At 51.3% G+C, this 27,737-nt stretch overlaps 1 protein-coding gene across 4 annotated transcripts in view; it reads right to left on the bottom strand.

Moving 5' to 3' along the window:
• The window catches only part of LOC139250432 (zinc finger protein 256-like), a 55,116-nt gene extending 29,545 nt beyond the window's left edge, over positions 1-25,571 (bottom strand). Inside the window, exons 1-2 of one of the 4 annotated variants that reach the window (XM_070872830.1) lie at positions 25,384-25,571; positions 8,130-8,293 (exon numbers count right to left, since the gene is read on the bottom strand). The gene's annotated coding sequence lies outside the window, so the exon portion shown is untranslated. Of the gene's footprint in view, positions 1-8,129; positions 8,294-8,447; positions 8,784-13,522; positions 13,626-25,383 lie in introns of those variants that run through there. The other 3 variants (XM_070872827.1, XM_070872829.1, XM_070872828.1) reach the window with 3 other exon arrangements.
• Positions 25,572-27,737: the final 2,166 nt, after the last annotated feature.

The following is a 27,737-nucleotide window of genomic DNA, read 5'->3' as shown; positions in this document are numbered from 1 at the left end:
ATCCCCTGGACCTGATGGCTTGCATCCTCGGGTCTTAAGAGAAGTAGCAGGGATTGTAGATGCATTGGTTGTAATTTACAAAATTCCCTGGATTCTGGGCAGGTCCCAGCAGATTGGAAAACTGCAAATGTAATGCCCCTATTTAAAAAAGGAGGCAGACAAAAAGCATGAAACTATAGAACAGTTAGCCTAACATCTGTGGTTGGGAAAATGTTGGAATTCATTATTAAAGACATTTGGATAAGCAAAATTCGGTCAGGCAGAGTCAGCATGGATTTATGAAGGGGAAGTCATGTTTGTCAAATTTGCTGGAGTTCTTTGAGGATGTAACGAACAGGGTGGATAAAGGGGAAACCAGTGGATAAGGTGTATTTGGACTTCCAGAAGGCATTTGACAAGGTGCCACATAAAAGGTTACTGCACAAGATAAAAGTTCACGGGGTTGGGTGTAATATATTAGCATGGATAGAGGATGGCTAACTAACAGAGAATCGGGATAAATGGTTCATTCTCTGGTTGGCAACCAGTAACTAGTGGGGTGCCGCAGAGATCAGTGCTGGGACCCCAGCTATTTACAATCTATATTAACGACTTGGAAGAAGGGACTGAGTGTAATGTAGCCAAGGTTGCTGACAATACAAAGATGGGAGGAAAAGCAACGTGTGAGGAGGACACAAAAAATCTGCAGAAGGACAGAGAGGCTAAGTGAGTGGGCAAAAATTCGGCAGATGGAGTACAATGTGGGAAAATGTGCGGTTATCCACTTTGGAAGGAAAAAATAAAACAGCAAGTTATTATTTAAATGGAGAAAGATTGCAAAGTGCCACAGTGCAGCGGGACCTGGGCGTACATGTGCACGAAACACAAAAGTATAGTAGGCAGGTACAGCAAGTGATCAGGAAGGCGAATGGTATCTTGGCCTTTATTGCAAAGGGGATGGAGTATAACAACAGGGAGGTCTTGCTACAGCTATATAAGGTATTGGTAAGGACACACCTGGAATACTGTGTGCAGTTTTGGTTTCTATATTTACGAAAGGATATACTTGCTTTGGAGGCAATTCAGAGAAGGTTCACTAGGTTGATTCCGGGGCTGAGGGGGTTGACTTATGAGGAAAGGTTGAGTAGGTTGGGCCTCTACTCATTGGAGTTCAGAAGAATGAGAGGTGATCTTATCGAAACGCATAACATTATGAGGGGGCTCGACAAGGTGGATGCAGAGAGGATGTTTCCACTGATGGGGGAGACTAGAACTAGAGGGCATGATTTTAGAATAAGGGGCCGCCCATTTAAAATAGAGATGAGGAGAAATTTCTTCTCTTAGAGGGTTGTAAATCTGTGGAATTCGCTGCCTCAGAAAGCTGTAGAAGCTGGGACACTGAATAAATTCAGGACAGAAATAGACAGTTTCTTAAACAATAAGGGGATAAGGGGTTATGGGGAGCGGGCGGGAAAGTGGAGTTTGAGTCCATGATCTTATTGAGTGGCGGAGCAGGCTCAAGGGGCCGTATGGCCTACTCCTATTTCTTGTATTCTTCTGTAAACTGTCTAACTAAACACTCCCGGGGCAGGTGCAGCACAGGTTAGATACAGAGTAAACCTCCGCCTACACTGTCCTGTCAAAAACTCCCGGGGCAGGTACAGCACGGGTTAGATACAGAGTAAACCTCCGCCTACACTGTCCTGTCAAAAACCCCCGGGGCAGGTGCAGCACGGGTTAGATACAGAGTAAACCTCCGCCTACACTGTCCTGTCAAAAACTCCCGGGGCAGGTACAGCGCGGGTTAGATACAGCGCAATCCTCCCTCTGCACTGTACCACCAAACACTCCCAGGGCAGGTACAGCACCAGTTAGATACAGAGCAAATCTCCTGCTACACTGTCCCATCAAACACTCCCAGGGCAGGTATGGAACATAAGAAATAGGAGCAGGAGTAGACCATTTGGCTCCTCGAGGCTACTCCGCCATTCAACAAGATCATGCCTGATCAGATCCAGGCCTCAACTCCACTTCACTGCCCACTCCCCATAATCACTGGCTCCCTTATCGTTCAAAAATTTGTCTTAAATACATTCAATGACCCAGCCCCCACAGCTCTCTGAGGGAGAGAATTCCAGAGATTCACAACCCTGAGAGAAGAAATTTCTCCTCATTTCCGTTTTAAATGGGCAACCCCTTATTCTGAAACTATGCCCCCTTGTTCTAGATTCCCCCACGAAAGGAAACATCCTCTCTGTATCTACCCTGTCAAGCTCCCTCAGAATCTTATACGTTTCAATAAGATCACCTCTAAGTCTTCTAAACTCCAATGAGTACAGGCTCAACCTGCTCAACCTTGCTCATTATGAAAATCCCTTCATCTCAGTAATCAACCTCATGAACCTTCTCTGAACTGCCTCCAGTGCAAGTATATCCTTCCTGAAATAAGGAGACTAAAACTGTGCGCAGTACACCAGGTGTGGTCTTACCAACGCCCTGTACAGTTGCAGCAGGATTTCCCTACTTTTATACTCCATCCCCCTTGCAATAAAGGACAACATTCCATTTGCCTTCCAGATTAATTGCAGTACCTGCATGCTAACTTTTTGTGTATAATGTACAAGGTCCCCCAGATCCCGCTATACCACCGCATTTTGTAATCTCACAATTTAAATAATAATTTGCTTTATTATTCTCCGACCAAAGTGGATAACCTCACATTTTCCCACATTATACTCTATCTGCCAAAGTTTTGCTCACTCACTTAGCCTCTCTATATCCCTTTGTAGATTCTTTGCGTCCCCCTCACAACTTGCTCGGTTAGCACAGGTTAGATACAAAGTAAATCTCCATCTACATTATCCCTTCAAACACTCCCAGGGCAGGTACAGTACAGGTCAGATACAGAGTAAAGCTCCCTCTGCACTGTCCCATCAGACACTCCCAGAGCAGGTACAGCACAGGTCAGAAACAGAGTAAACCTCCCTCTATATTGTCCCATCAGACACTCCCAGGGCAGGTACAGCACGAGTTAGGCAGAGAGTAAAGCTCCCTCTCCACTGTCCCATCAAAAGCTCCAAGGGCAGGTATAGAACATAAGAAATAGGAGCAGGAGTAGGCCATTTGGCCCCTCGAGGCTGCTCCGCCATTCAATAAGATCATGGCTGATCGGATCCAGGCCTCAACTCCACTTCCCCGCCCGCTCCCCATAATCCTTGACTCCCTTATCTTTCAAAAATCTGTCTATCCCCACTTTAAATACATTCAATGACCCAGCCGCCACAGCTGTCTGAGGTAGAAATTTCCAAACATTTACGTCCCTCCTGGAGAAATTCCTCCTCATTTCCATTTTAAATGAGCGTCCCCTGATCCTGAAACTATGCCACCTAGTTCTAGATTCCCCCACGAAGGGAAACATGCTCTCTGCATCTACCCTGTCAAGCCCCCTCAAAATCGTATACGTTTCAATAAGATCACCGCTAAGTCTTCTAAACTCCAAGGAGTATAGGGCTAACTTGCTCAACCTTTCACCTCAGCAATCAACCTTGTGTACCTTCTCTGAACTGCCTCCAGTGCAAGTATATCCTTCCTTAAATAAGGAGACCAAAACTGTACGTAGTACTCCAGGTGTGGTCTTACCAATGCTATATACAGTTGCAGCAGGACTTCCCTACTTTTATACTCCATCCCCCTTGCAATAAAGGCCAGCATTCCATTTGCCTTCCTAATTAATTGCAGTAACTGCATGCTAAATTTTTGTGTTTCATGTACAAGGATCCCCAGATCCTGCTGTACACAACATTTTGTCTTCTCTCCCCATTTAAATAATAATTTGCTTTTTATTTCTCCTACCAAAGTGGATAAGCTCACATTTTCCTACATTATACTCCATCTGCCAAAGTTTTGCCGACTCACTTAGCCTATCTATATCCCTTTGTAGATTATTGGCGTCCTCTTCACAACTTGCTAGGTTAGCACAGGTTTGGCACACAGTAAATCTCCGTCTACATTATCCCATCAAACACTCCCAGGGCAGGTACAGTATGGGTTAGATTCAGAGAAAAGCTCCCACCACACTGTCCCATCAAGTACTCCCAAGGCAGTTACAGTATGGGTTAGATAGAGAGAAAAGCTTCCTCTAAACTGTCCCGTCAAACTCTGCCAGATCAGGTACAACATGGGTTAGATACAGCGCAAAGCTTCCTTTACATTATCCCGTCAAAAACTCCCAGGGCAGGTACAGCACAGGGTTAGATACAGAGTAAAACTCTCTCTAACTATCCTATCAAACAGTCCCAGGACATGTACAACACGGGTTAGATACAGAGTAAAGCTCCCTCTAAACTGTCCCATCAAACACTCCCAGGGCAGGTACAGCACAGGTTAGATACAGAGTAAAGCTCCCTCTAAACTGTCCCATCAAACACTCCCAGGGCAGGTACAGCACAGGTTAGATACAGAGTAAAGCTCCGTATGCACTGTCCCATCAAACACTCCCAGGGCAGGTATAGCACAGGTTAGATACAGAGTAAAGCTCCCTCTACATTGTCCCAGCAAACAATCCCAGGGCAAGTACAGCACGGTTTAGATACAGAGTAAAGCTCCCTTACTACAAAGTGACTACAATCCAAAAGTACCTCATTGGCTGTAAAGCGCTTTGAGGGCTCCGGTGGTCGTGAAAGGCGCCAAATAAATCCAAATCTTTCTCCCTCTACACTGTCCCATCAGACACTGCCAGCCCATAATGAGCAGGGGTCAGAAAGGTTGGTTGCTAGGCACTGCAGTGATGTCATAAAGCAGGGCCATTCAGCCCAGTGGGTCCTCTCCGTGTCCCTTTAAAGGTGGAGAGCTGGGACATCCTGTCTCAACACACATCCCCCTGTTTATACTGAGAATCCCCGGGGAAGGCCCAAGGCACAGAGTGTGGAACACAACCAAGGGGGAAAGAGGAGGAGAGCTGGGACATCCTGTCTCAACACACATCCCCCTGTTTATACTGAGAATCCCCGGGGAAGGCCCAAGGCCCAGAGTGTGGAACATAACCAAGAGGGAAAGAGGAGGAGAGCTGGTGCAGTGTGGGAGAGGAGGGAGGAGTCTGCTCATTCCCAGGGGCAAATCAGACAAAGTGCTTTGAGTGGTGGGTCCAGCAGTGAAACTGAAAACAAACCAAAGGGAATAAATAAAGATCCAATCCAAGGGACAAGCAACGGGTCATTGGGCAGACATCACAACCGGTCCAGAATTATTCAATGGGCGAGCATCGATTGCTTATTGTGGGAAGTTTCACACTTCAACCATCCATTGAGTGAAGAAGTGTATCCTAACTTCTCTCCTGAATGGCCTGGCTCGGATTTTAAGGTTATATCCCCTCGTCCTAGACACCCCAAGCAGCAGAATACATTTCTCTCTATCTACCCAAACAATTGCTTTCAAATTCACACTAAATTCCCACAGACTAGGTGGTGTATGGGTTAGAGACAGAGTAAAGTTTCCTCTACCCTGCCGCAGGGCACACTTCAGTGTCCGTCCCAACCGCACTGCTGGCAGCTTATCAATTAAAATTCAGCAGCAGTACAATCTGCTACTGCACTGAAAACTTTCCACCCGCAGCTCCTGATCAGTTTCAGGTTAAAGCTCCTTCTAAACTGTCCCATGAAGCTCTCCCAGGGCAGGGACAGCACGAATTAGGTACACAGTAAATCTGTGTCAGAGGAAACTGTACCCCAGTGAGAATCAGTGCCAGAGGAAACATGCAGCAGAGCCTGGTCTCCAGTCATCTTGGATCCCCTTGACATTGGACCAAGGCCTTGCTCTGCCAAGCCCGTGTGGTAGCGAATGTGCAAGGGCCACCTCACATTAAAAGAATTCACACTATTAGCAATACATAACAATCCTCTTCCTCTGCAGTTATCAATCTATTGCAATTCCCCATGCCTGTAGTTTCGTTATATTACGATTCAAAATATCTTCAGTTATCAACAACAAATGGCATCTATATCACGCCTTAAACGTAGTAAAATGTCCCAAGGCACTTCACAGGACTGTTAGCAAACAAACTTTGACACCCAGTCACGTGAGGAAATATTAGCATAGGTGACTGAAAGCTTGTTCAAAAGGGTAGGTATTAAGGAGCATTTTAAAGGTGGAGAGGTTTAGGGAGGAATTCCAGAGCTTATGGCCTTGGCAGCTGAAGGTACGGCCACCAATATTGCTGAAAATTGGGGCTGCTCAAGAGGCCAGAATTGGAGGAATGCAAAGATCTGAGGGTTGTCGCGCTGGAGGAGGTTACAGCAATAGGGAGGGGCAAGGTCCTGGATGGATTTCAAAACAAGGATGAGAATTTTGAAAGCGAGGCACTGATGGACCAGGAGCCAATGCAGTTCAGCGAGCACAGGGGTGATGGGTGAATGGAAATTGGTACAAGTTGGGATGAGGGGCCGAGGACAGATTGAGCAGAATAGGCCTATATTCTCTGGAGTTTAGAAGAACGGAAGGTGATATCATTGAAACATATAAAATTCTGAGAGGAATTGACAAGGGCTGGATAGTCTAGAGTTAGGGGTCCTAGTATTAGGATAACAGATCGGTCATTTAAGACGATGTGGAGGAGCTATTTCCTCACTCAGAGTTGTGAATCTTTAAAATTCTCTATCGAATAGAGATCTTACTGAATGGCGGAGTAGATGGGAGGGGCCGTATGGCCTACTCCTGCTGCTACTTCTTGTGTTCTTGAGTAAGGATATGGGCAGGAGTGTTGAAGAAACATAGAAATTTACAGCGCAGAAGCAGGCCATTTCAGACCATCGTGTCTGCACCAGCCGACAAAGAGCCGCACGGCCCTCGGTCAGCAGCCCTGAAGGTTACATATAAACCTATGAACAATGAACAATGGCGGAAAGGTAAATAGCACCCAGCCCAACTCACACAACTGCGACACCCCTTGACCGAAACATTCAACACTCCACCCCAACCAGAACCGTGTGATGTCCTGGGAGAGGCAAAAACCAGGTAAAACCCAGGCCAATTTAGGGAAAGAAAATGTGGGAAAATTTCTCTCCTACCCATCCAGGCGATCGAAACTAGTCCACATCACCCTGGCCATATTCGATTCCCTGCAGCACTTACCATTATATCTGCGCTGGCCAACAAGAGGTGATCTAGTCTAATCCCAATTACCAACTCTAGGTCCGTACCCTGCAGGTTACGGCACTTTGTGCCCATCCAACTATCTCTTAAAAGTGGTGAGGGTTTCTGTATCCACCACTCTTCCAGGCAGTGAGTTCCAGATCCCCACAACCCTCTGTATAAAGAAGCACCCGCCCCCCTCAAATCCCCTCTAAACCTTCCACCAACCACCTTAAAACTATGCCCCCTAAGTTTAAGCTTATGTTTACGGAGAGTGTGAGGTGTGAGACCGATCAGAGGCATGGATGAGGGTTTGAGCAGATGAGCTGAGGAAGGGGCAGAGACCGGCGATGTTATGGAGGTGGAAGTAAGCGGACTTGGTGATTGAGAGAATATGGGTTCGGAAGCTCATCTCGGGGTTAAGCACGACGCCAATCAATAAATTGCAACTCCCCATATCTGTGTTTCAGTATATTAGAATACTACATATCTCTAGTGATCAATGCTTCAATATTAGTAGTTATCAATATAAAGTCGTTATCAATATATTTTCTTATAATTCTAAATGTTCATGAATGAATAATTGATTCTGTGGGTGATAGGCCGTGCTGGTCTTTCAGATGGGTCTGTGCACCGTGATCAGTGAATTGACGATGTGCTTCCGGTTCAATCTTTCCATTGGCTTTCTCACCAGATGGGAAATATTTGAACATTAAGATCTGATGGTGTCGGTGTGAGTTCAGCCGCATCTAATGTACAGAGACCGGTCCATCTGCTGGGCTCTGCCTCAAACTGGAGTCACCTCTTAGATCAAAGCCCTTTACTCTAAAACACACACAAGATTCACTGTGACTGTGTTTAGAGACAGAAACTGATCTCACTTCACATCCCATTGCATGGCCTCATGCTGGATAATTGTACTTGGTGGTTAGTCTCTCCCGGTCTCATTTCCTGTCTTACCTTGTAACCTGTGTGTACTGTCTACAGGACCGGTGTGTATCTGAGTAAAGGGCACTTTCTCTTACCTTTCTCCCCAGTCGATCTATTGAAGCACTTTCAATCGGAAGGGGCTCACTGGTTGGTGCTCTCACAATCCTGTGCTGGTTCACCTGCTGTTGTTCCTCAGTCCACAATCCCCGTTTCCTTCCAGCTGTGGAACTTTCTCAATCACTCTGCCATTCACCGGGATCTAATTATCACAGGGCAGAAAATTAGATTATTAATGTTCTGAAGTGGAATGTAGTGTAAAGTATTTTTCCAACGTTTCAGAAAAGTATATGTCCAGTATTTCTGTTTGATTTTATCCTTTTCCTCAAATCTCTGTCCCGCCCGTCTGGACTTACAGAAAATCACCAGAAATCTCCCCGGGTTACACATTGTCTGATCTCACTGGGCCCCCGGGTTACACACTGTCTCTGATCTCACTGGGCCACAGGGTTACACACTGTCTGATCTCACTGGGCCACAGGGTTACACACTGTCTGATCTCACTGGGCCCCCGGGTTATACACTGTCTGATCTCACTGGGCCCCCGGGTTACACACTGTCTCTGATCTCACTGGGCCACAGGGTTACACACTGTCTGATCTCACTGGGCCACAGGGTTACACACTGTCTCTGATCTCACTGGGCCACAGGGTTACACACTGTCTGATCTCACTGGGACCCCGGGTTACACACTGTCTGATCTCACTGGCCCACCCCCGGGTTACACATTGTCTGATCTCACTGGGCCACAGGGTTACACACTGTCTGATTTCACTGGGCCCCCGGGTTACACACTGTCTGATTTCACTGGGCCACAGGGTTACACACTGTCTGATCTCACTGGGCCACAGGGTTACACACTGTCTGATCTCACTGGGCCACAGGGTTACACACTGTCTGATCTCACTGGGCCCCCGGGTTACACACTTTCTGATCTCACTGGGCCCCTGGTTTACACGCTGTCTGATCTCACTGGGCCCCCGGGTTACACGCTGTCTGATCTCACTGGGCCCCCGGGTTACACGCTGTCTGATCTCACGGGGCCCCCGGGTTACACGCTGTCTGATCTCACTGGGCCCCCGGGTTACACACTGTCTGATCTCACTGGGGCCCCCGGGTTACACACTGTCTGATCTCACTGGGGTCCCCAGGTTACACACTGTCTGATCTCACCGGGCCCCCGGGTTACACACTGTCTGATCTCACCGGGCCCCCGGGTTACACACTGTCTGATCTCACTGGGCCCCCGGGTTACACACTGTCTGATCTCACTGGGCCCCCGGGTTACACACGGTCTGATCTCACTGGGCCCCCGGGTTACACACTGTCTGATCTCACTGGGCCCCTGGGTTACACACTGTCTGAGCTCACTGGGCCCCCGGGTTACACACTGTCTGATCTCACTGGGCCCCCGGGTTACACACTGTCTGATCTCACTGGGCCCCCGGGTTACACACTGTCTGATCTCACTGGGTCCCCGGGTTACACACTGTCTGATCTCACTGGCCCCCAGGTTACACACTGTCTGATCTCACTGGGCCCCCGGGTTACACACTGTCTGATCTCACTGGGCCCCCGGGTTACACACTGTCTGATCTCACTGGGCCCCCGGGTTACACACTGTCTGATCTCACTGGGCCCCCGGGTTACACACTGTCTGATCTCACTGGGCCCCTGGGTTACACTGTCTGATCTCACCGGGCCCCCGGGTTACACACTGTCTGATCTCACTGGGCCCCCGGGTTACACACTGTCTGATCTCACTGGGCCCCTGGGTTACACTGTCTGATCTCACCGGGCCCCCGGGTTACACACTGTCTGATCTCACTGGGCCCCTGGGTTACACTGTCTGATCTCACCGGGCCCCCGGGTTACACACTGTCTGATCTCACTGGGCCCCTGGGTTACACTGTCTGATCTCACCGGGCCCCCGGGTTACACACTGTCTGATCTCACTGGGCCCCCGGGTTACACACTGTCTGATCTCACTGGGCCCCCGGGTTACACACTGTCTGATCTCACTGGGCCCCCGGGTTACACACTGTCTGATCTCACCGGGCCCCCGGGTTACACACTGTCTGATCTCACTGGGCCCCCGGGTTACACACTGTCTGATCTCACTGGGCCCCCGGGTTACACACTGTCTGATCTCACTGGGCCCCCGGGTTACACACTGTCTGATCTCACTGGGCCCCTGGGTTACACTGTCTGATCTCACCGGGCCCCCGGGTTACACACTGTCTGATCTCACTGGGCCCCTGGGTTACACTGTCTGATCTCACCGGGCCCCCGGGTTACACACTGTCTGATCTCACTGGGTCCCCGGGTTACACACTGTCTGATCTCACTGGGCCCCTGGGTTACACTGTCTGATCTCACCAGGCCCCCGGGTTACACACTGTCTGATCTCACTGGGCCCCCGGGTTACACACTGTCTGATCTCACTGGGCCCCTGGGTTACACTGTCTGATCTCACTGGGTCCCCGGGTTACACACTGTCTGATCTCACTGGCCCCCAGGTTACACACTGTCTGATCTCACTGGGCCCCCGGGTTACACACTGTCTGATCTCACTGGGCCCCCGGGTTACACACTGTCTGATCTCACTGGGCCCCCGGGTTACACACTGTCTGATCTCACTGGGCCCCTGGGTTACACTGTCTGATCTCACCGGGCCCCCGGGTTACACACTGTCTGATCTCACTGGGCCCCCGGGTTACACACTGTCTGATCTCACTGGGCCCCTGGGTTACACTGTCTGATCTCACCGGGCCCCCGGGTTACACACTGTCTGATCTCACTGGGCCCCTGGGTTACACTGTCTGATCTCACCGGGCCCCCGGGTTACACACTGTCTGATCTCACTGGGCCCCTGGGTTACACTGTCTGATCTCACCGGGCCCCCGGGTTACACACTGTCTGATCTCACTGGGCCCCCGGGTTACACACTGTCTGATCTCACTGGGCTCCCGGGTTACACACTGTCTGATCTCACTGGGCCCCCGGGTTACACACTGTCTGATCTCACTGGGCCCCTGGGTTACACTGTCTGATCTCACCGGGCCCCCGGGTTACACACTGTCTGATCTCACTGGGCCCCCGGGTTACACACTGTCTGATCTCACTGGGCCCCTGGGTTACACTGTCTGATCTCACCGGGCCCCTGGGTTACACACTGTCTGATCTCACTGGGCCCCTGGGTTACACTGTCTGATCTCACCGGGCCCCCGGGTTACACACTGTCTGATGTCACTGGGCCCCTGGGTTACACTGTCTGATCTCACCGGGCCCCCGGGTTACACACTGTCTGATCTCACTGGGCCCCCGGGTTACACACTGTCTGATCTCACTGGGCCCCCGGGTTACACACTGTCTGATCTCACTGGGCCCCCGGGTTACACACTGTCTGATCTCACCGGGCCCCCGGGTTACACACTGTCTGATCTCACTGGGCCCCCGGGTTACACACTGTCTGATCTCACTGGGCCCCCGGGTTACACACTGTCTGATCTCACTGGGCCCCCGGGTTACACACTGTCTGATCTCACTGGGCCCCTGGGTTACACTGTCTGATCTCACCGGGCCCCCGGGTTACACACTGTCTGATCTCACTGGGCCCCTGGGTTACACTGTCTGATCTCACCGGGCCCCCGGGTTACACACTGTCTGATCTCACTGGGTCCCCGGGTTACACACTGTCTGATCTCACTGGGCCCCTGGGTTACACTGTCTGATCTCACCGGGCCCCCGGGTTACACACTGTCTGATCTCACTGGGCCCCCGGGTTACACACTGTCTGATCTCACTGGGCCCCTGGGTTACACTGTCTGATCTCACTGGGTCCCCGGGTTACACACTGTCTGATCTCACTGGCCCCCAGGTTACACACTGTCTGATCTCACTGGGCCCCCGGGTTACACACTGTCTGATCTCACTGGGCCCCCGGGTTACACACTGTCTGATCTCACTGGGCCCCCGGGTTACACACTGTCTGATCTCACTGGGCCCCTGGGTTACACTGTCTGATCTCACCGGGCCCCCGGGTTACACACTGTCTGATCTCACTGGGCCCCCGGGTTACACACTGTCTGATCTCACTGGGCCCCTGGGTTACACTGTCTGATCTCACCGGGCCCCCGGGTTACACACTGTCTGATCTCACTGGGCCCCTGGGTTACACTGTCTGATCTCACCGGGCCCCCGGGTTACACACTGTCTGATCTCACTGGGCCCCTGGGTTACACTGTCTGATCTCACCAGGCCCCCGGGTTACACACTGTCTGATCTCACTGGGCCCCCGGGTTACACACTGTCTGATCTCACTGGGCTCCCGGGTTACACACTGTCTGATCTCACTGGGCCCCCGGGTTACACACTGTCTGATCTCACTGGGCCCCTGGGTTACACTGTCTGATCTCACCGGGCCCCCGGGTTACACACTGTCTGATCTCACTGGGCCCCCGGGTTACACACTGTCTGATCTCACTGGGCCCCTGGGTTACACTGTCTGATCTCACCGGGCCCCTGGGTTACACACTGTCTGATCTCACTGGGCCCCTGGGTTACACTGTCTGATCTCACCGGGCCCCCGGGTTACACACTGTCTGATGTCACTGGGCCCCTGGGTTACACTGTCTGATCTCACCGGGCCCCCGGGTTACACACTGTCTGATCTCACTGGGCCCCCGGGTTACACACTGTCTGATCTCACTGGGCCCCCGGGTTACACACTGTCTGATCTCACTGGGCCCCCGGGTTACACACTGTCTGATCTCACCGGGCCCCCGGGTTACACACTGTCTGATCTCACTGGGCCCCCGGGTTACACACTGTCTGATCTCACTGGGCCCCCGGGTTACACACTGTCTGATCTCACTGGGCCCCCGGGTTACACACTGTCTGATCTCACTGGGCCCCTGGGTTACACTGTCTGATCTCACCGGGCCCCCGGGTTACACACTGTCTGATCTCACTGGGCCCCTGGGTTACACTGTCTGATCTCACCGGGCCCCCGGGTTACACACTGTCTGATCTCACTGGGCCCCCGGGTTACACACTGTCTGATCTCACCGGGCCCCCGGGTTACACACTGTCTGATCTCACCGGGCCCCCGGGTTACACACTGTCTGATCTCACCGGGCCCCCGGGTTACACACTGTCTGATCTCACTGGGCCCCCGGGTTACACACTGTCTGATCTCACTGGGCCCCCGGGTTACACACTGTCTGATCTCACCGGGCCCCCGGGTTACACACTGTCTGATCTCACTGGGCCCACACGAGGAGCCGAGGGGAGGGGGAGAGTAGTGGGGGAAGGGGGAGAGACGACTACAGGAGTTCCTCAGCTTTCCCAGGAACCCCCCTCCCTCCCCAGTCAATCTGTGTGCGCGTGTCCGTGTCTCTCTCGCCCTCACCCCCATTCCATGTCTCACCTCCCCCCCGGGACACTCTCCCTCGGCCCCCTCTCCCCCCGGTGCCGCTCAGCTCCGCTCACTTTCCGCCATCTTGTTTACCTTCACCAACGGCCGGCTTCCGGGGATCCAGGACATGCGCAGTGCCGCCTCTCAGCGCGCTCAGTGAGGCGTTATCCGCCCCTGCAATTGGCTGAATTACCTGATTGACAGGCCGCCCACCAATCGCGACCCTGTATCTGCCATTTACCTCGCCCGCTCCCAGTCGGAGGCGGCTCGCTTCGGGTCACGTGGCTGCGATTCCTACCCGCGCCGCCTCCCACTCAGCGCCAGTGACGTGGCCAATCCGGCAGCGCGAGCTGCGTGACATCATCAAACCGCCAATAATGGGTGTGTGACGTCAAAACCCCAGCAACGCGAGCTGTGTGACATCAGTAACCTGGCAACGCAGTCTATGTGACGTCATGTAGCCTGGCGGGGAGGGCACCGACCCCACAGGATGGTGTATACTGAGTCTGGCACCAGGAGAGGGCACAAACCCTGCAGGATGGCCGAGTATTTAGCCTGGCACCAGTGGTGGTGGGAGGGGAAGGGGGCGGGGAGTGCAGCAACACCACAGGATGGCCGAGTACCGAGCCTGGCACCGGGGCGGGCACCGACCCCACAGGATAGTCGTATACCGAGCCTGGCACCAGGGGAGGGCATCGACCCCACAGGATGGTCGTATACCGAGCCTGGCACCAGGGGAGGGCATCGACCCCACAGGATGGGTGTATACCGAGCCTGGCACCAGGGGCGGGGAGAGCACCAGGAAAACCTTGGCTCATTGGTTGTCACGTGTGTGTCCAGCGGGGCGGGAGCTGTGGGTTTTACCATCAGTGACAGGCCCAGATTACCCAGGTGTATCGGCGCTGCATGGCCCATAGGACAGGAACAAGAAGGAGAGAATGTTCTGAAGTTCTATCCTGTACTTAGTGATGACTTTTGTAAACTCCTTTTACAGGGTATTAGAAGGAGAAGATTAGCACACAGGAAGCTCAAACCCAAAGATCACGTCCCTATCTGCCACAGTTAGTCGATTCATCAAGGGCTGATTATCATCGGCCTTTTACATAAGAACACAAGAAATAGGAGCAGGAGTAGGCCGTACGGCCCCTGGAGCCTGCTCCACCATTTAATACAATCATGGCTGATCTGATTATAGACTCGAGTCCACTTTCCTGCCCGCTCCCCATAACCCCTTAATCCCTTATCGGTTAAGAAACTGGCTACCTCTGCCTTAAATTTATTCAATGTCCCAGCTTCCACAGCTCTCTGAGGCAGCGAATTCCACAGATTTACAACCCTCTGAGAGAAGAAATTTCTCCTCATCTCAGTTTTAAATGGGCGGCCCCTTATTCTAAGATTATGCCCCCTAGTTCTAGTCTCCCCTATCAGTAGAAACATCTTCTCTGCATCCACCTTGTCAAGCCCCCTCATAATCTTATACGTTTCGATAAGATCACCTCTCATTCTTCTGAATTCTAATGAGTATCGGCCCAACCTATTCAACCTTTCCTCGGAAGTCAATCCCCTCATCTCCGGAATCAACCTAATGAACCTTCTCTGAACTGCCTCCAAAGCAACTATATCCTTTCGGAAATATGGAAACCAAGGCAGTATTCCAGGTGTGGCCTCACCAATACTCTGTACAACTGTAGCAAGACTTCAATGCTTTTATACTCCATCCCCTTTGCAATAAAGGCCAAGATACCATTGGCCTTCCTGATCACTTGCTGTACCTGCAGACTAACCTTTTGTGTTTCATGCACAAATACCCCCAGGTGCCGCTGCACTTCAGCACTTTGGAATTTTTCTCCATTTAAATAATAACTTGCTCTTTGATTTTTTTTTGCCAAAGTGCATGACCTCACACTTTCCAACATTATATTCCATCTGCCAAATTTTTGCCCACTCACTTAGCCTGCCGATGTCATTTTGCAGGCTTTTTGTGTCCTCCTCACACATTGCTTTTTATCCTATCTTTGCATCGTCAGCAAACTTGGCTACGTTACACTCGGATATGATGTAATTGGCATCACGGAGACATGGCTCCAGGGTGACCAAGATACAGGGGTATTCAACATTTAGGAAGGACAGATAGAAAGGAAAAGGAGGTGGGGTGGCGTTGCTGGTTGAAGAGGAAATTAATGCAATAGTAAGGAAGGACATTAGCTTGGATGATGTGGAATCGATATGGGTGGAGCTACGGAATACCAAAGGACAGAAAACGCTAGTGGGAGTTGTGTACAGACTACCAAACAGTAGTAGTGAGGTTGGGGACAGTATCAAACAAGAAATTATAGGGATGCGTGCAATAAAGGTACAGCAGTTATCATGGGCAACTTTAATCAACATGTTGATTGGGCTAACCAACCTGGTAACAATACAGTGGAGAAGGATTTCCTGGAGTGTATTAGGGATGGTTTCCCAGACCAATAGGTCGAGAAACCAACTAGAGGGCTGGCCATCCTGGACTGGGTGATGTGTAATGAGAAAGGGATAATTTACAATCTTGTTGTGCGAGGCCCCTTCGGGAAGAGTGACCATAATATGGTAGAATTCTTTATTAAAATGGAGAGTGACACAGTTAATTCAGAGATTACGGTCCTGAACTTAAGAAAGGGTAACTTCGATGGTATGAGACGTGAATTGGCGAGAATAGACTGGCGAAGGGTTGACGGTGGATAGGCAATGGCAACATTTAAATATCACATGGATGAGCTTCAACAATTGTGCATCCCTGTCTGGAGTAAAAATAAAACGGGGAAGGTGGCTCAACCGTGGCTAACAAGGGAAATGAAGGATAGTGTTAAATCCAAGGAAGAGACATATAAATTGGCCAGAAAAAGCAGCAAACCTGAGGACTGGGAGAATTTTGTATTACAGCAGAGGAGGACAAAGGGTTTAATTAGGAGGGGGAAAATAGAGTACGAGAAGAAGCTTGCTGGCAACATAAAAACTGACTGCAAAAGCTTCTAGAGATATGTGAAGAGAAAAAGATTAGTGAAAACAAGCGTAGGTCCCTTGCAGTCCGATTCAGGTGAACTTATCATGGGAAACAAAGAAATGGCGGACCAGTTAAACAAATACTTTGGTTCTGTCTTCACGAAGGAAGACACGAATAACCTTCCGGAAATACTAGGGGACCGAGGGTGGAGTGGGAAGGAGGAACTGAAGGAAATCCTTATTAGGCAGGAAATTGTGTTAGGGAAATTGATTGGATTGAAGGCCGATAAATCCCCGGGGCCTGATAGTCTACATCCCAGAGTACTTAAGGAAGTAGCCTTAGAAATAGTGGATGCATTGGTGATCATTTTCCAACGGTCTATCGACTCTGGATCGGTTCCTATGGACTGGAGGGTAGCTAATGTAACACCACTTTTTAAGAAAGGAGGGAGAGAGAAAACGGATAATATCGACCGGTTAGCCTGACATCAGTAGCGGGGAAAATGTTGGAATCAATTATTAAAGATGAAATTCCAACATATTTGGAAAGCAGTGACGGGATCAGTCCAAGTCAGCATGGATTTATGAAAGGGAAATCCTGTTTTACAAATCTTCTAGAATTTTTTGAGGATGTAACTGGTAGAGTTGGCAAGGGAGAACCAGTGGATGTAGTGTATTTGGACTTTCAAAAGGCTTTTGACAAGGTCCCACACAAGAGATTGGTGTGCAAAATTAAAGCACATGGTATTGGGGGTAATGTATTGACGTGGATAGAGAACTGGTTGGCAGACAGGAAGCAAAGAGTCGGAATAAACAGGTCCTTTTCAGAATGACAGGCAGTGACTAGTGGAGTGCCGCAGGGCTCAGTGCTGGGACCCCAGCTATTTACAATATACATTAATGATTTGGATGAGGGAATTGAGTGTAATATCTCCAAGTTTGCAGATGACACTAAGCTGGGTGGCAGTGTGAGCTGTGAGGAGGATGCTAAAAGGCTGCAGGGTGACTTGGACAGGTTAGGTGAGTGGGCAAGCGCGTGGCAGATGCAGTATAATGTGGATAAATGTGAGGTTATCCACTTTGGTGGCAAAAACACGAAGGCAGAATATTATTTGAATGGTGACAGATTAGGAAAAGGGGAGGTGCAACAAGAGCTGGGTGTCATGGTACATCAGTCATTGAAAGTTGGCATGCAGGTACAGCAGGCGGTGAAAAAGGCAAATGGTATGTTGGCCTTCATAGGTCGGGGATTTGAGTACAGGAGCAGGTGGTCTTACTGCAGTTGTACAGGGCCTTGGTGAGGCCTCACCTGGAATACTGTGTTCAGTTTTGGTCTCCTAATCTTAGGAAGGACATTCTTGCTATTGAGGGAGTGCAGCAAAGGTTCACCAGACTGATTCCCAGGATGGCAGGACTGACATATGAGGAGTGACTGGATTGACTGGGCTTGTATTCACTGGAATTTAAAAGGATGAGAGGGGATCTCATAGAAACATATAAAATTCTGACAGGACTGGACAGGTTAGATGCAGGAAGAATGTTCCCGATGTTGGGGAAGTCCAGGACCAGGGGACATAGTCTAAGGACAAGGGGTAAGCCATTTAGGACTGAGATGAGGAGAAACTTCTTCACTCAGAGAGTTGTTAACCTGTGGAATTCCCTGCCGCAGAGAGTTGTTGATGCCAGTTGATTGGATATATTCAAGAAGGAGTTAGATATGGCCCTTACGGCTAAAGGGATCAAGGGGTATGGAGAGAAAGCAGGAAAGAGGTACTGAGGTGAATGATCAGCCATGATCTTATTGAATGGTGGTGCAGGCTCGAAGGGCCGAATGGCCTACTCCTGCAGCTATTTTCTATGTTTCTATTGTCCTTTCTTCCAAGTTGTTAATATAGATTGTAAATAGTTGGGGTCCCTGTGGCACTCCACTAGTTACTGATTGCCAACCTGAGAATGAACCATTTATCCCGACTCTCTGTTTTCTGTTAGCCAATCCACTATCCATGCTAATATATTACCCCCAACCTCGTGAACTTTTATCTTGCGCAGTAACCTTTTATGTGGCACCTTGTTAAATGCTTTCTGGAAGTCCAAATACACCACATCCACTGGTTCCCCTTTATCCACCCTGTTCGTTACATCCTCAAAGAATTCCAGCAAATTTGTCAAACATGACTTCCCCTTCATAAATCCATGCTGACTCTGCCTGACCGAATTATGCTTTTCCAAATATCCTGCTACTGCTTCTTTAATAATGGACTCCCAACCACAGATGTTAGGCTAACTGGTCTAGTTTCCTGCTTTTTGTCTGACTCCTTTTTTAAATAGGGGCATTACATTTGCCGTTTTCCAATCTGCTGGGACCTCCCAGAATCCAGGTTAATTTTGGTAAATTATAACCAATGCATCCACTATCCCTGCCATTACTTCTCTTAAGACCCTAGGATGCAAGTCATCAGGTCTAGGGGATTTATCCGCCTTTAGTCCCATTATCTTACTTCTTAGTGATTGTGATAAGTTCCTCCCCGCTATAGCCCCTTGACTATCCACTGTTGGAATATTGTTTGTGTCCTCTACCGTAAAGACTGATACAAAATATTTGTTCAGAGTTTCTGCCATCTCCATGTTCCCCATTACTAATTCCCGTTCTCGTCCTCTGAGGGACCAACATTTACTTTAGCCACTCTTTTCCTTTTTATATACCGAGAGAAACTCTTGCTATCTGTTTTTATATTTTGTGCTAGTTTACTTTCATAGTCTATCTTCCCTTTCTTAATTTTTTTTTTAGTCGTTCTTTGCTGGCTTTTAAAAGCTTCCCAATCTTCTGTCCTCCCACTAGTTTTGGCAACTTTGTCTGCCTTGTTTTTAATTGGATGCCGTCCTTTACTTCTTTAGTTAGCCACAGATGGCTATCTTTTCTTTTACACCCTCAATGGGACTGGAACTGGATTGCAGTGCGACTTTCAGGAGAATATTAAAGTTGGCTTGAGCCAAACGCCAATTGGAGAGAAGAGGAAAATCTGCATGTCGACCGACCATTCGGCGGGCCTGCAGGCCCGTCAAGGGGCGGGCCCAGAGGCCCGCCCAAGTGCCGGACTGGCACAACGAGAGATTGAGGGCTTCGGCCAAAATACACATCGAAAGGAAGAAACTGCAACCCGGATGGCGGCCAACCGAGCGGCAAACCAGGGCGTCCAAAACACCATCCGAGTGACGGTGAAGAAAGTGAATGGACAGACAACCATCAACCGAGACCTGTTCGTGAAGAAAATCCTGCTGGGAACATGCGGCATGAAAGTCGCCGACATCTTCGCCTTGCAGGACCTCCCGAAGAGAGGTTACTTCGATGTGACCTTCAGAACCGTCACCCTATGCCTGAAGTTCCTCAAGGCTTTGAAGGAGGCAAGTGAACCGCTGCGCTCAGTGCTAACTTGGGAGCCACTGTTCACCCTCCCGTCGCAGAGAAGACGCACTATCACAGTGCAGATGTACAACCCCCACATTGATGTGCTGACTTTCTTCGCCAGGTATGTCGATGGGGCAGGAAACAGCAGCGACTTGAAAGACTTGCACGGGATATGGACCAGCAAGCGCCAGATCCAGATCACCATGAAGGTGGACGCCAGCGGAACCATCCTGCACCCCCCCCCCCCAGCTTTGCCATCGGAGGAAGTCGGGGCTACATGGTGTACGCTGGCCAACCCAACGTCTGGCAGGCCATGTGGCGGCAAGCTGCAAAACTGTCATCTGCCGAAATTGCAACAACGAAGGCCACCAGACAAAGGACTGTAAGGAGGCCAAGTGCTGCAACCTCTGTGGTCTGGCTGGGCACCTTTACAAAAACTGCCCCAAACGCAACTTCAGCTTTGCGCAGGCAGCAAAGAACATTGCACCAGAGGAAGAGGAAGCTGAGGAACACAACGCTCCAGAGGAGAGCCACACCCTCCCCCCGACCAACGCCCCTGTGGACTCAGAACAAGTCGGCGAAGAAGAGAAGCCTGCTACGGCGAGCTGCGAGACACCAGCACCCAGCAGCGAACCTCTCCCCCAGCGCACTGAGTCCAGGAACGAGGAGACAGCAGACGATGAAGCGGGATGGGAGACCGTCAAGAAAAAGGCCCGCAAGCGTAAGGAAAACAAATGAGCAAGGGCCCCTGCAGAAACGACAGGGAAGAGGCGGCTACCAACCTCGACAGACAGCAGCGGCGCAGGTCGTCTGATGAGGAAAGGCGACAAAAAGCCTCTCACCACCGCCACCAAAACAAGAGGCAACACGCCAACCCACAGCCACAGGCGACCGGGAGCAGTGAAGCGACCAACACAGCCCTGCTCCAGGAACCCGCGAGCAGCGAAGCGCCCAGCGCACACGAGCTCCGGAACACCGAGAGCGAAGAAGCGACTAAAGCAGACCAGCTCCGGGATAACGGGAGCAGCCAAGTGCCCACCACACCCCACCTCCGGAATACCGGGAGCAACACAGCGATCGAAGCACACCAGCTCGAGAACGCTGTGTCTGATGAAAAGCGGGAACCACCAACACCAGGCGAGGACAGTGCAGAGGACATATTGGACTTTATCGCAGCACTGCAGCAGTCCCCTGGTCGAAACACTCCCACGGCAGAGGATGACGAGCACGCCAGCCCAGGTGCAGTAGACTTTTATTGTAATCGCCTGTGTATTCCGGAACCGGCCACTGGGCAGACCTCAGGCTTAAAGGACGATTTACTTGAAGTGTAATGTTTGTAACTGTAAACAGTAACGATAAAATGGATTTAAAAATTGCTACTATTAACGTGCGTAGCGTAAAATCCACTACGTGATGTGTTTCCACCTTGGGGTACCTCACCAAGGTCAAAGCGGACCTGCTGTTCTTGCAGGAGTGCGGTCTGCCGCACTCCAGCAGTTACCGGCAGTGGTCATGATGGTGGGCCCATGGACCATCCATATGGTCAGGAGGCAACGACTGCCGGGCTTCCGGCCTAGGCATTCTGCTGCGGGGAGGCTACTTCACCATCACCGAAGTTAAGGAGGTGGTGGGTGGCCGCCTCCTCGTAGCAGATGTAATGTACAAAAATTCCCCTCTAAGGCTAATTAACGTGTATGCCTCGCCTCTCAGATCAGAGCGGCTGGCCCTCTTCCAGCAGCTCCCACTGCTGCTGGCGACGTCCGGGCCAGTCATTCTGGGCGGTGACTTCAACTGCATCATCGATGCGGCTGGACGATCCAGCAATGCCGACAGCAAACTGGACGCCACGTCCAAACTCCTGATGGACGCGGTAAAAGATGCCAAGCTGTGCGACGTATTCAGCAACCCTGCAGATGGAGCACCACTCAGTTACACCTGGTCGAGACCAGACGGTTCCGTCCGTTCCAGAATAGACTTCCTGTTTGTGTCCCACGCGCTCAAGGTCAGATCCACCGACGTCACGCCGGTGTTCTTCTCTGACCACTGCCTCCTACTGGCCGACTGTCGCCCACAGGAAAACCAGAAAGTTGGCAGAGGGATATGGAAGCTGAACGTGAAACTGTTGACTCCGGAAAACGTGGAGGAACTCAAGAGGGATTACAAAGGTTGGAGAACCGTAAAACCCCTCTGCGATTCCCCCATGCACTGGTGGGAAACAATCAAGACAAACATCAAGAGGTTCTTCATCCTCAAAGGTGTTCAGGAGGCGAGAGGGAGATAGAGGGAATTGTCCCAACTCCAGAAGAGCATGCAAAACCTGCTCCTGTTGCAGTCAATGGGGGTCGATGTCGCGGAGGAACTCGAAGAGGTGAAGGGCCAGCAAGCCTCGCACTTTGCCTCAGAGTCCTCCAAAATCATTTTCCGCTCCGTCGAGCAGGATGAGACGTGTTCGTGCTTCTTCTTCCAAAAGGTACACAGGGGGAGCTCTGTGATCACCAGTCTAAAGGGAGAAGACGGTTCTGTGACGTTTTCGCAGCCTGACATGCTGAGGATCAGCAAATCCTTCTATGCCAGGCTGTATGACGCCAAGCCCCCAGTCGTCTATCACAGAGTTCCTAAACAACAGCGAACGGGAGAGTCTGGGCCACCCGTTAACTCTGGACGAGATGACAAAGGCTGTCCGGTCCCTTGCGACGAGTAAAACTCCCGGAAGCGATGGCTTACCGGTTGAGTTGTACTCGGCTCTGTGGGACTGAATAAGCCCAGACCTGCTGGAAGTGTACGGAGGTATGCTTCTGGCTGGCAGTATGTCAGAATCAATGAGGAAAGACATCATCACCCTCATCTACAAGCAGAAGGGGGAAGAGGGAGGAAATCAAAAACTGGCGGCCCATTTCGCTGCTAAATATGGACTGCAAGATCCTGTCAAAGGTCATCGCCAACAGGGTCAAGTCTGCTCTCGAGCTGATGATCCACCCGGACCAGACCTGCACTGTCCCCGGCAGGAAGATCTCTGATAGCCTGGTGCTACTCAGGGATACGATCGCCTACGTGCGGGAGAGAGCGGTGGACACCTGCTTAATCAGCTTAGACCAGGAGAAGGCCTTTGACAGGATATCGCACACGTACCTGATGGACGTGCTCTCCAAAATGGGGTTTGGGGAGGATATCCGCAATTGGATCCAACTGCTCTACAGAGACATCAGTAGCGCAGTTCTAATCAATGGGTGGGAAACTGAAAGCTTTCCGATCAGGTCTGGAGTCAGGCAAGGCTGTCCTCTCTCGTCTGTCTTGTTTGTGTGTTGTAGCCGGGTCCATCAGGAAGGATGCGGTCATTAGAGGGGTGACTATCCCAGGCAGCGGAGGCGCTCAGGTCAAGACCTCCTTGTACGTGGACGACATCGCCGTCTTTTGCTCGGACCCGTAGTCGGTCCGCAGATTGCTCACAATCTGCGACCAGTTTGAACTGGCCTCGGGAGCGAAGGTCAATCGCAGCAAAAGCAAGGCCATGTTCTTTGGCAACTGGGCCGACTGATCCTTTATTCCCTTCACCGTGAAGCCAGATTACCTGAAGGTGTTGGGAATATGGTTCGGAACGGACGGGGCGTGCGCCAAAAACTGGGAAGAGCGTATCGCCAAAGTGAAGCAAAAACTAGGATGGTGGAAGCTGCGCTTCCTCGCCATGGCAGGAAAGAACCTGGTCATCAGGAGTGAGGTGCTCTCGGGGTTGCTACACGTGGCACAGGTCTGGCCCATCTCTCGTTCCTGTGCCACGGCAGTTACCCAGACCATCTTCCACTTTTTCTGGAGGTCCAAAATGGACCGTGCCCGTAGAGACACAATGCACAAATCTCTGGACAGTGGAGGAAAGGATGTTCCAAACTTGGCCCTCATCCTGATGGCCACCTTTGTGTGCGGCTGCATCAAGCTGTGCACAGACCCCCAGTACGCAAACACCAAGTGTCACTACGTGCTGAGGTTCGACCTGTCCCCGGTGTTGCGAAGGATGGGTCTGGCCACGCTGCCGCGAAACGCCCCCACCAGTTGGACCATGCTTGTTCACCTGTCCTTCGTGGAAAAGTTTTTCACAAAAAAACCCTTTGACCACAAGGCCATAAAACAGTGGTCAGCACGTAAGGTCCTGGACACCCTACAAAAGGAGAGGGTGGACCCTGTCGGGTGGTTCGCTGAGCGGACTGTCGAACTCGTTTGGCAGAACGTCTCATCGCCAGAGCTTTCACACAAGCACCAAGACGTAGCTTGGTTGGCGGTGAGGAGGGCCCTACCCGTCAGAGCTTTCATGCACAGCCGACGTCTCAGCAACACGGCACCGTGCCCCCGAGTCGGCTGCGGGGCGGATGAGACTGTCACCCATCTCCTTCAGGATTGCGCCTTCCGCAAGGCAGGTTTGGAAAGAGATGCAGTGGTTGCTGTCGAGGTTCATTCTAAGCAGCTCTGTAACACAGGACTCTGTGCTCTATGGGCTGTTCCCAGGGACACACACCGAGACAGACATCACCTGCTGCTGGAGGGCCATCAACTCGGTCAAAGACGCTCTCTGGTCTTGCCGAAACTTGCTGGTCTTCCAGAGCAAGGAGATGACCATGTCTGCGTGTTGCAGACTGGTGCAATCTAAGATCCAGGATTACGTGCTGAGGGACGCACTTAAAATTGGTGCAGTCGCCGCAAAGGCACGGTGGGGAAGGGCCACAGTTTAAAGTCCTTCTGCCACGGTAAACCCAGGGGTAGGAATCAGTACAAAACCCCCCTCGGGCTGTACTTGCAGCTTCTTTTTTGTGTACATGGAGCACCATGATCTGTAAACACCTATGTAGTGCCATGTATAATGCAAGGTCTGTTTCGTAATGCACATTGAAAAGAAAAAAATGTAAATGTACCGTCACCCATTCCGTGTATTGTATAGTGACACATGTAATGTAATTTGTTGAATGTACTACAATTCTATCCCGTATTGTACCGAATTGTACTTGAACTGAAAAGCAAGGAAATGTATTGAACGGAACTGCCGTCAGCACCCAAATGAAGTGTATGGGATTGCTGACCGCAGCTAAACGTACTGAACTGCTTTTGAATGTACTGTACAAATTTTTAGATGAATAAAGTATATTTTGAAATAAAAAAAAATATTCTCATCCGTTCCGTGTACTACTTTCATCTGCATAGAGCTACATGTAACGTGATTTGTGATTGGTATTGAAATGTATCCTGGAATGTAATGTAAACCTGTTAATATCTGCTCCATGTAATACCCTTATTTGCACAGTACTACATGTAACGTGATTTACGGATTGTACTAAACTGTACCTTGAATTGAAATGCATGCTAGTGCATCGTATGGAACTGCTGTCAGCATCCAAACGAATTGTATGGAATTGCTGACCGCAAGGTATTGAACTATTTTCCAATGTATTGTGTATATTTTTTTTTAAAAAAGACCACCGCGGGTCGGGAGGATAAAAGAGCATACCACTGCAGCTTCCAGAGTGAGCTGCTACAAGTGTGCGACGGCTTCGAGGTGGGCGACTGGATGACATCATCAAAACCCAGGTCACAGTTTGGAGCTTGGGCAGGAACATCGGCGGGGTCCAGGTACAGCGGAGGAGCGGGAAGGTCGGGGGGGAGGAACGGTGAGAGATCGTGGCGGAGGAACAGTGAGAGATCGTGGCGGAGGAACGGTGAGAGATCGTGGCGGAGGAACGGTGAGAGATCGTGGCGGAGGAGCGGTGAGAGATCGTGGCGGAGGAACGGTGAGAGATCGTGGCGGAGGAACGGTGAGAGATCGTGGCGGAGGAGCGGTGAGAGATCGTGGCGGAGGAGCGGTGAGAGATCGTGGCGGAGGTACGGTGAGAGATCGTGGCGGAGGTACGGTGAGAGATCGTGGCGGAGGTACGGTGAGAGATCGTGGCGGAGGTGCGGTGAATGAGGGTACGGGGCCCAGAAGAGCCCAGAGCCCAGGGGCAGCACGGGCCTGCCCACACTGCGATATGTGTGCGCACTAGGTCCTTGGAGCAGAGCAGGTCTCCTGACATCCTGGTTAACCCTTGCCATTGGATAAAGGCCGAGCTCTGTCAATCCTGTGTGGTGGCTGGTGTGAGACGATCACCACACGTTAAAACAATCCAGGCACAGGCATCTTCCACCCTTCAACTGGAGTTCAGGACTGGAATATCGGCTCCTTCATTGAAACATCTGTGAACCCATGTGGAATCAAGTCATCCTGGTTCCAGGGACCGCCAATGATGATGATGAATACCATTCTCGGGGAGGTTGCGGGTATTCCCGGGATTCTGTAGATATTGTGGGAGGCCGATTAGTTCGGTGACAATCGCAGATCCGCCCCGGAATAGACAAAACAATCTGTGACCCTCCTGTGAAGCGTCTGGGGATGTTTTACTGCGGTAAAGACACTATATAAACACAAGTTGTTGTTGTTGTCCCGCCAATCCCTCTTTTTTTTCATAGGCAGTCCCTCGTAATCGAGGAAGACTTGCTTCCACTCCTAAAATGAGTTCTTTGGTGGTTGAACAGTCCAATACGAGAGCCACAGATCCTGTCACAGGTGGGACAGATATTCGTCGGAGGAAGGGGTGGGTGGCACTGATTTATCACACGCTCCTTCCGCTGCCTGCGTCTGACCTCTTCACGTTCGCGGCGTTGAGATTCGAAGAGCTCAACAACCTCCCGGATGCACTTCCTCCACTTAGGGCGGTCTTTGGCCAGGGACTCCCAGGTATCAGTGGGGATGTTGCACTTTATCAGGGAGGCTTTGAGGGTGTCCTTGTAACATTTCCTCTGTCCACCTTTGGCTCGTTTGCCGTGACGGAGCTCCGAGTAGAGCGCTTGCTTTGGGAATCCCATGTCGGGCATGCGGACAATGTGGCCTGCCCAGCGGAGCTGGTCGAGTGTGGTCAGTGCTTCAATGCTGGGGATGTTGGCCTGGTCGAGGACGCTAACGTTGGTGCGTCTGTCCTCCCAGGGGATTTGCAGGATCTTGCGGAGACATCGCTGGTGGTATTTCTCCAGCGACTTGAGCTGTCTGCTGTACACGGTCCATGTCTCTGAGCCATACAGGAGGGCGGCTATTACTACAGCCCTGTAGACCATGAGCTCGGTGGTAGGTTTGAGGGCCTGGTCTTCAAACACTCTTTTCCTCAGGCGGCCGAAGGCTGCACTGGTGCACTGGAGGCGGTGTTGGATCTGGTGGTCAATGCCTGCCCTTGTTGATAAGAGACTCCCGAGGTTTGGGGAATGGTCCCCGGTGTCCAGGGCCGCGCCGTGGACCTTGCTGACTGGGGGGCAGTGCTGTGCGGCGGGGACAGGCTGCTGGAGGACCTTTGTCTGACGGATGTTTAGTGTAAGGCCCGAGCTCTCGGCCGCCTCAGTAAATACGTCACAATGTCCTGGAGTGGAACACAGGGACAAAGGTCACCGCCCGTTAAACATTCAAATATTTCAACCCAACCGCCAAGCTCCGAGCGCGAGCCTCGCTCAACCCAAATCATGGCCGCAAACCCCGCCTCCCGGCGGCGCTGATTGGCCAGGGGCGGCCCGGTGAGGAGCTCCCGGGGGAAGCGGATTGGCCGGAGCGCCTGTCACTCAGAGTGAAGGAGGCGGGTGCGGGCCTCAGTGGGACTCGGCGCTGCCAGATTGGTGACGTCACTGGCGCTGAGTGAGCGGCGGCGCGGCTTCGAACCGCAACCACGTGACCCTGAGCGAGCCGCCTCCGACTGTGGGAGCGGGCGGGGGTAAATGGCAGATACAGGGCCGCGATTGGTGGGTGGCCTGTCAATCAGGTCAATCAGCCAATTGCAGCGGCGGACA

The sequence above is a fragment of the Pristiophorus japonicus genome, unplaced genomic scaffold, assembly GCF_044704955.1.
Source record: "Pristiophorus japonicus isolate sPriJap1 unplaced genomic scaffold, sPriJap1.hap1 HAP1_SCAFFOLD_371, whole genome shotgun sequence".
NCBI classification, from domain to species: domain Eukaryota; kingdom Metazoa; phylum Chordata; class Chondrichthyes; family Pristiophoridae; genus Pristiophorus; species Pristiophorus japonicus.
This window is presented reverse-complemented; position numbering and strand designations above follow the sequence as displayed.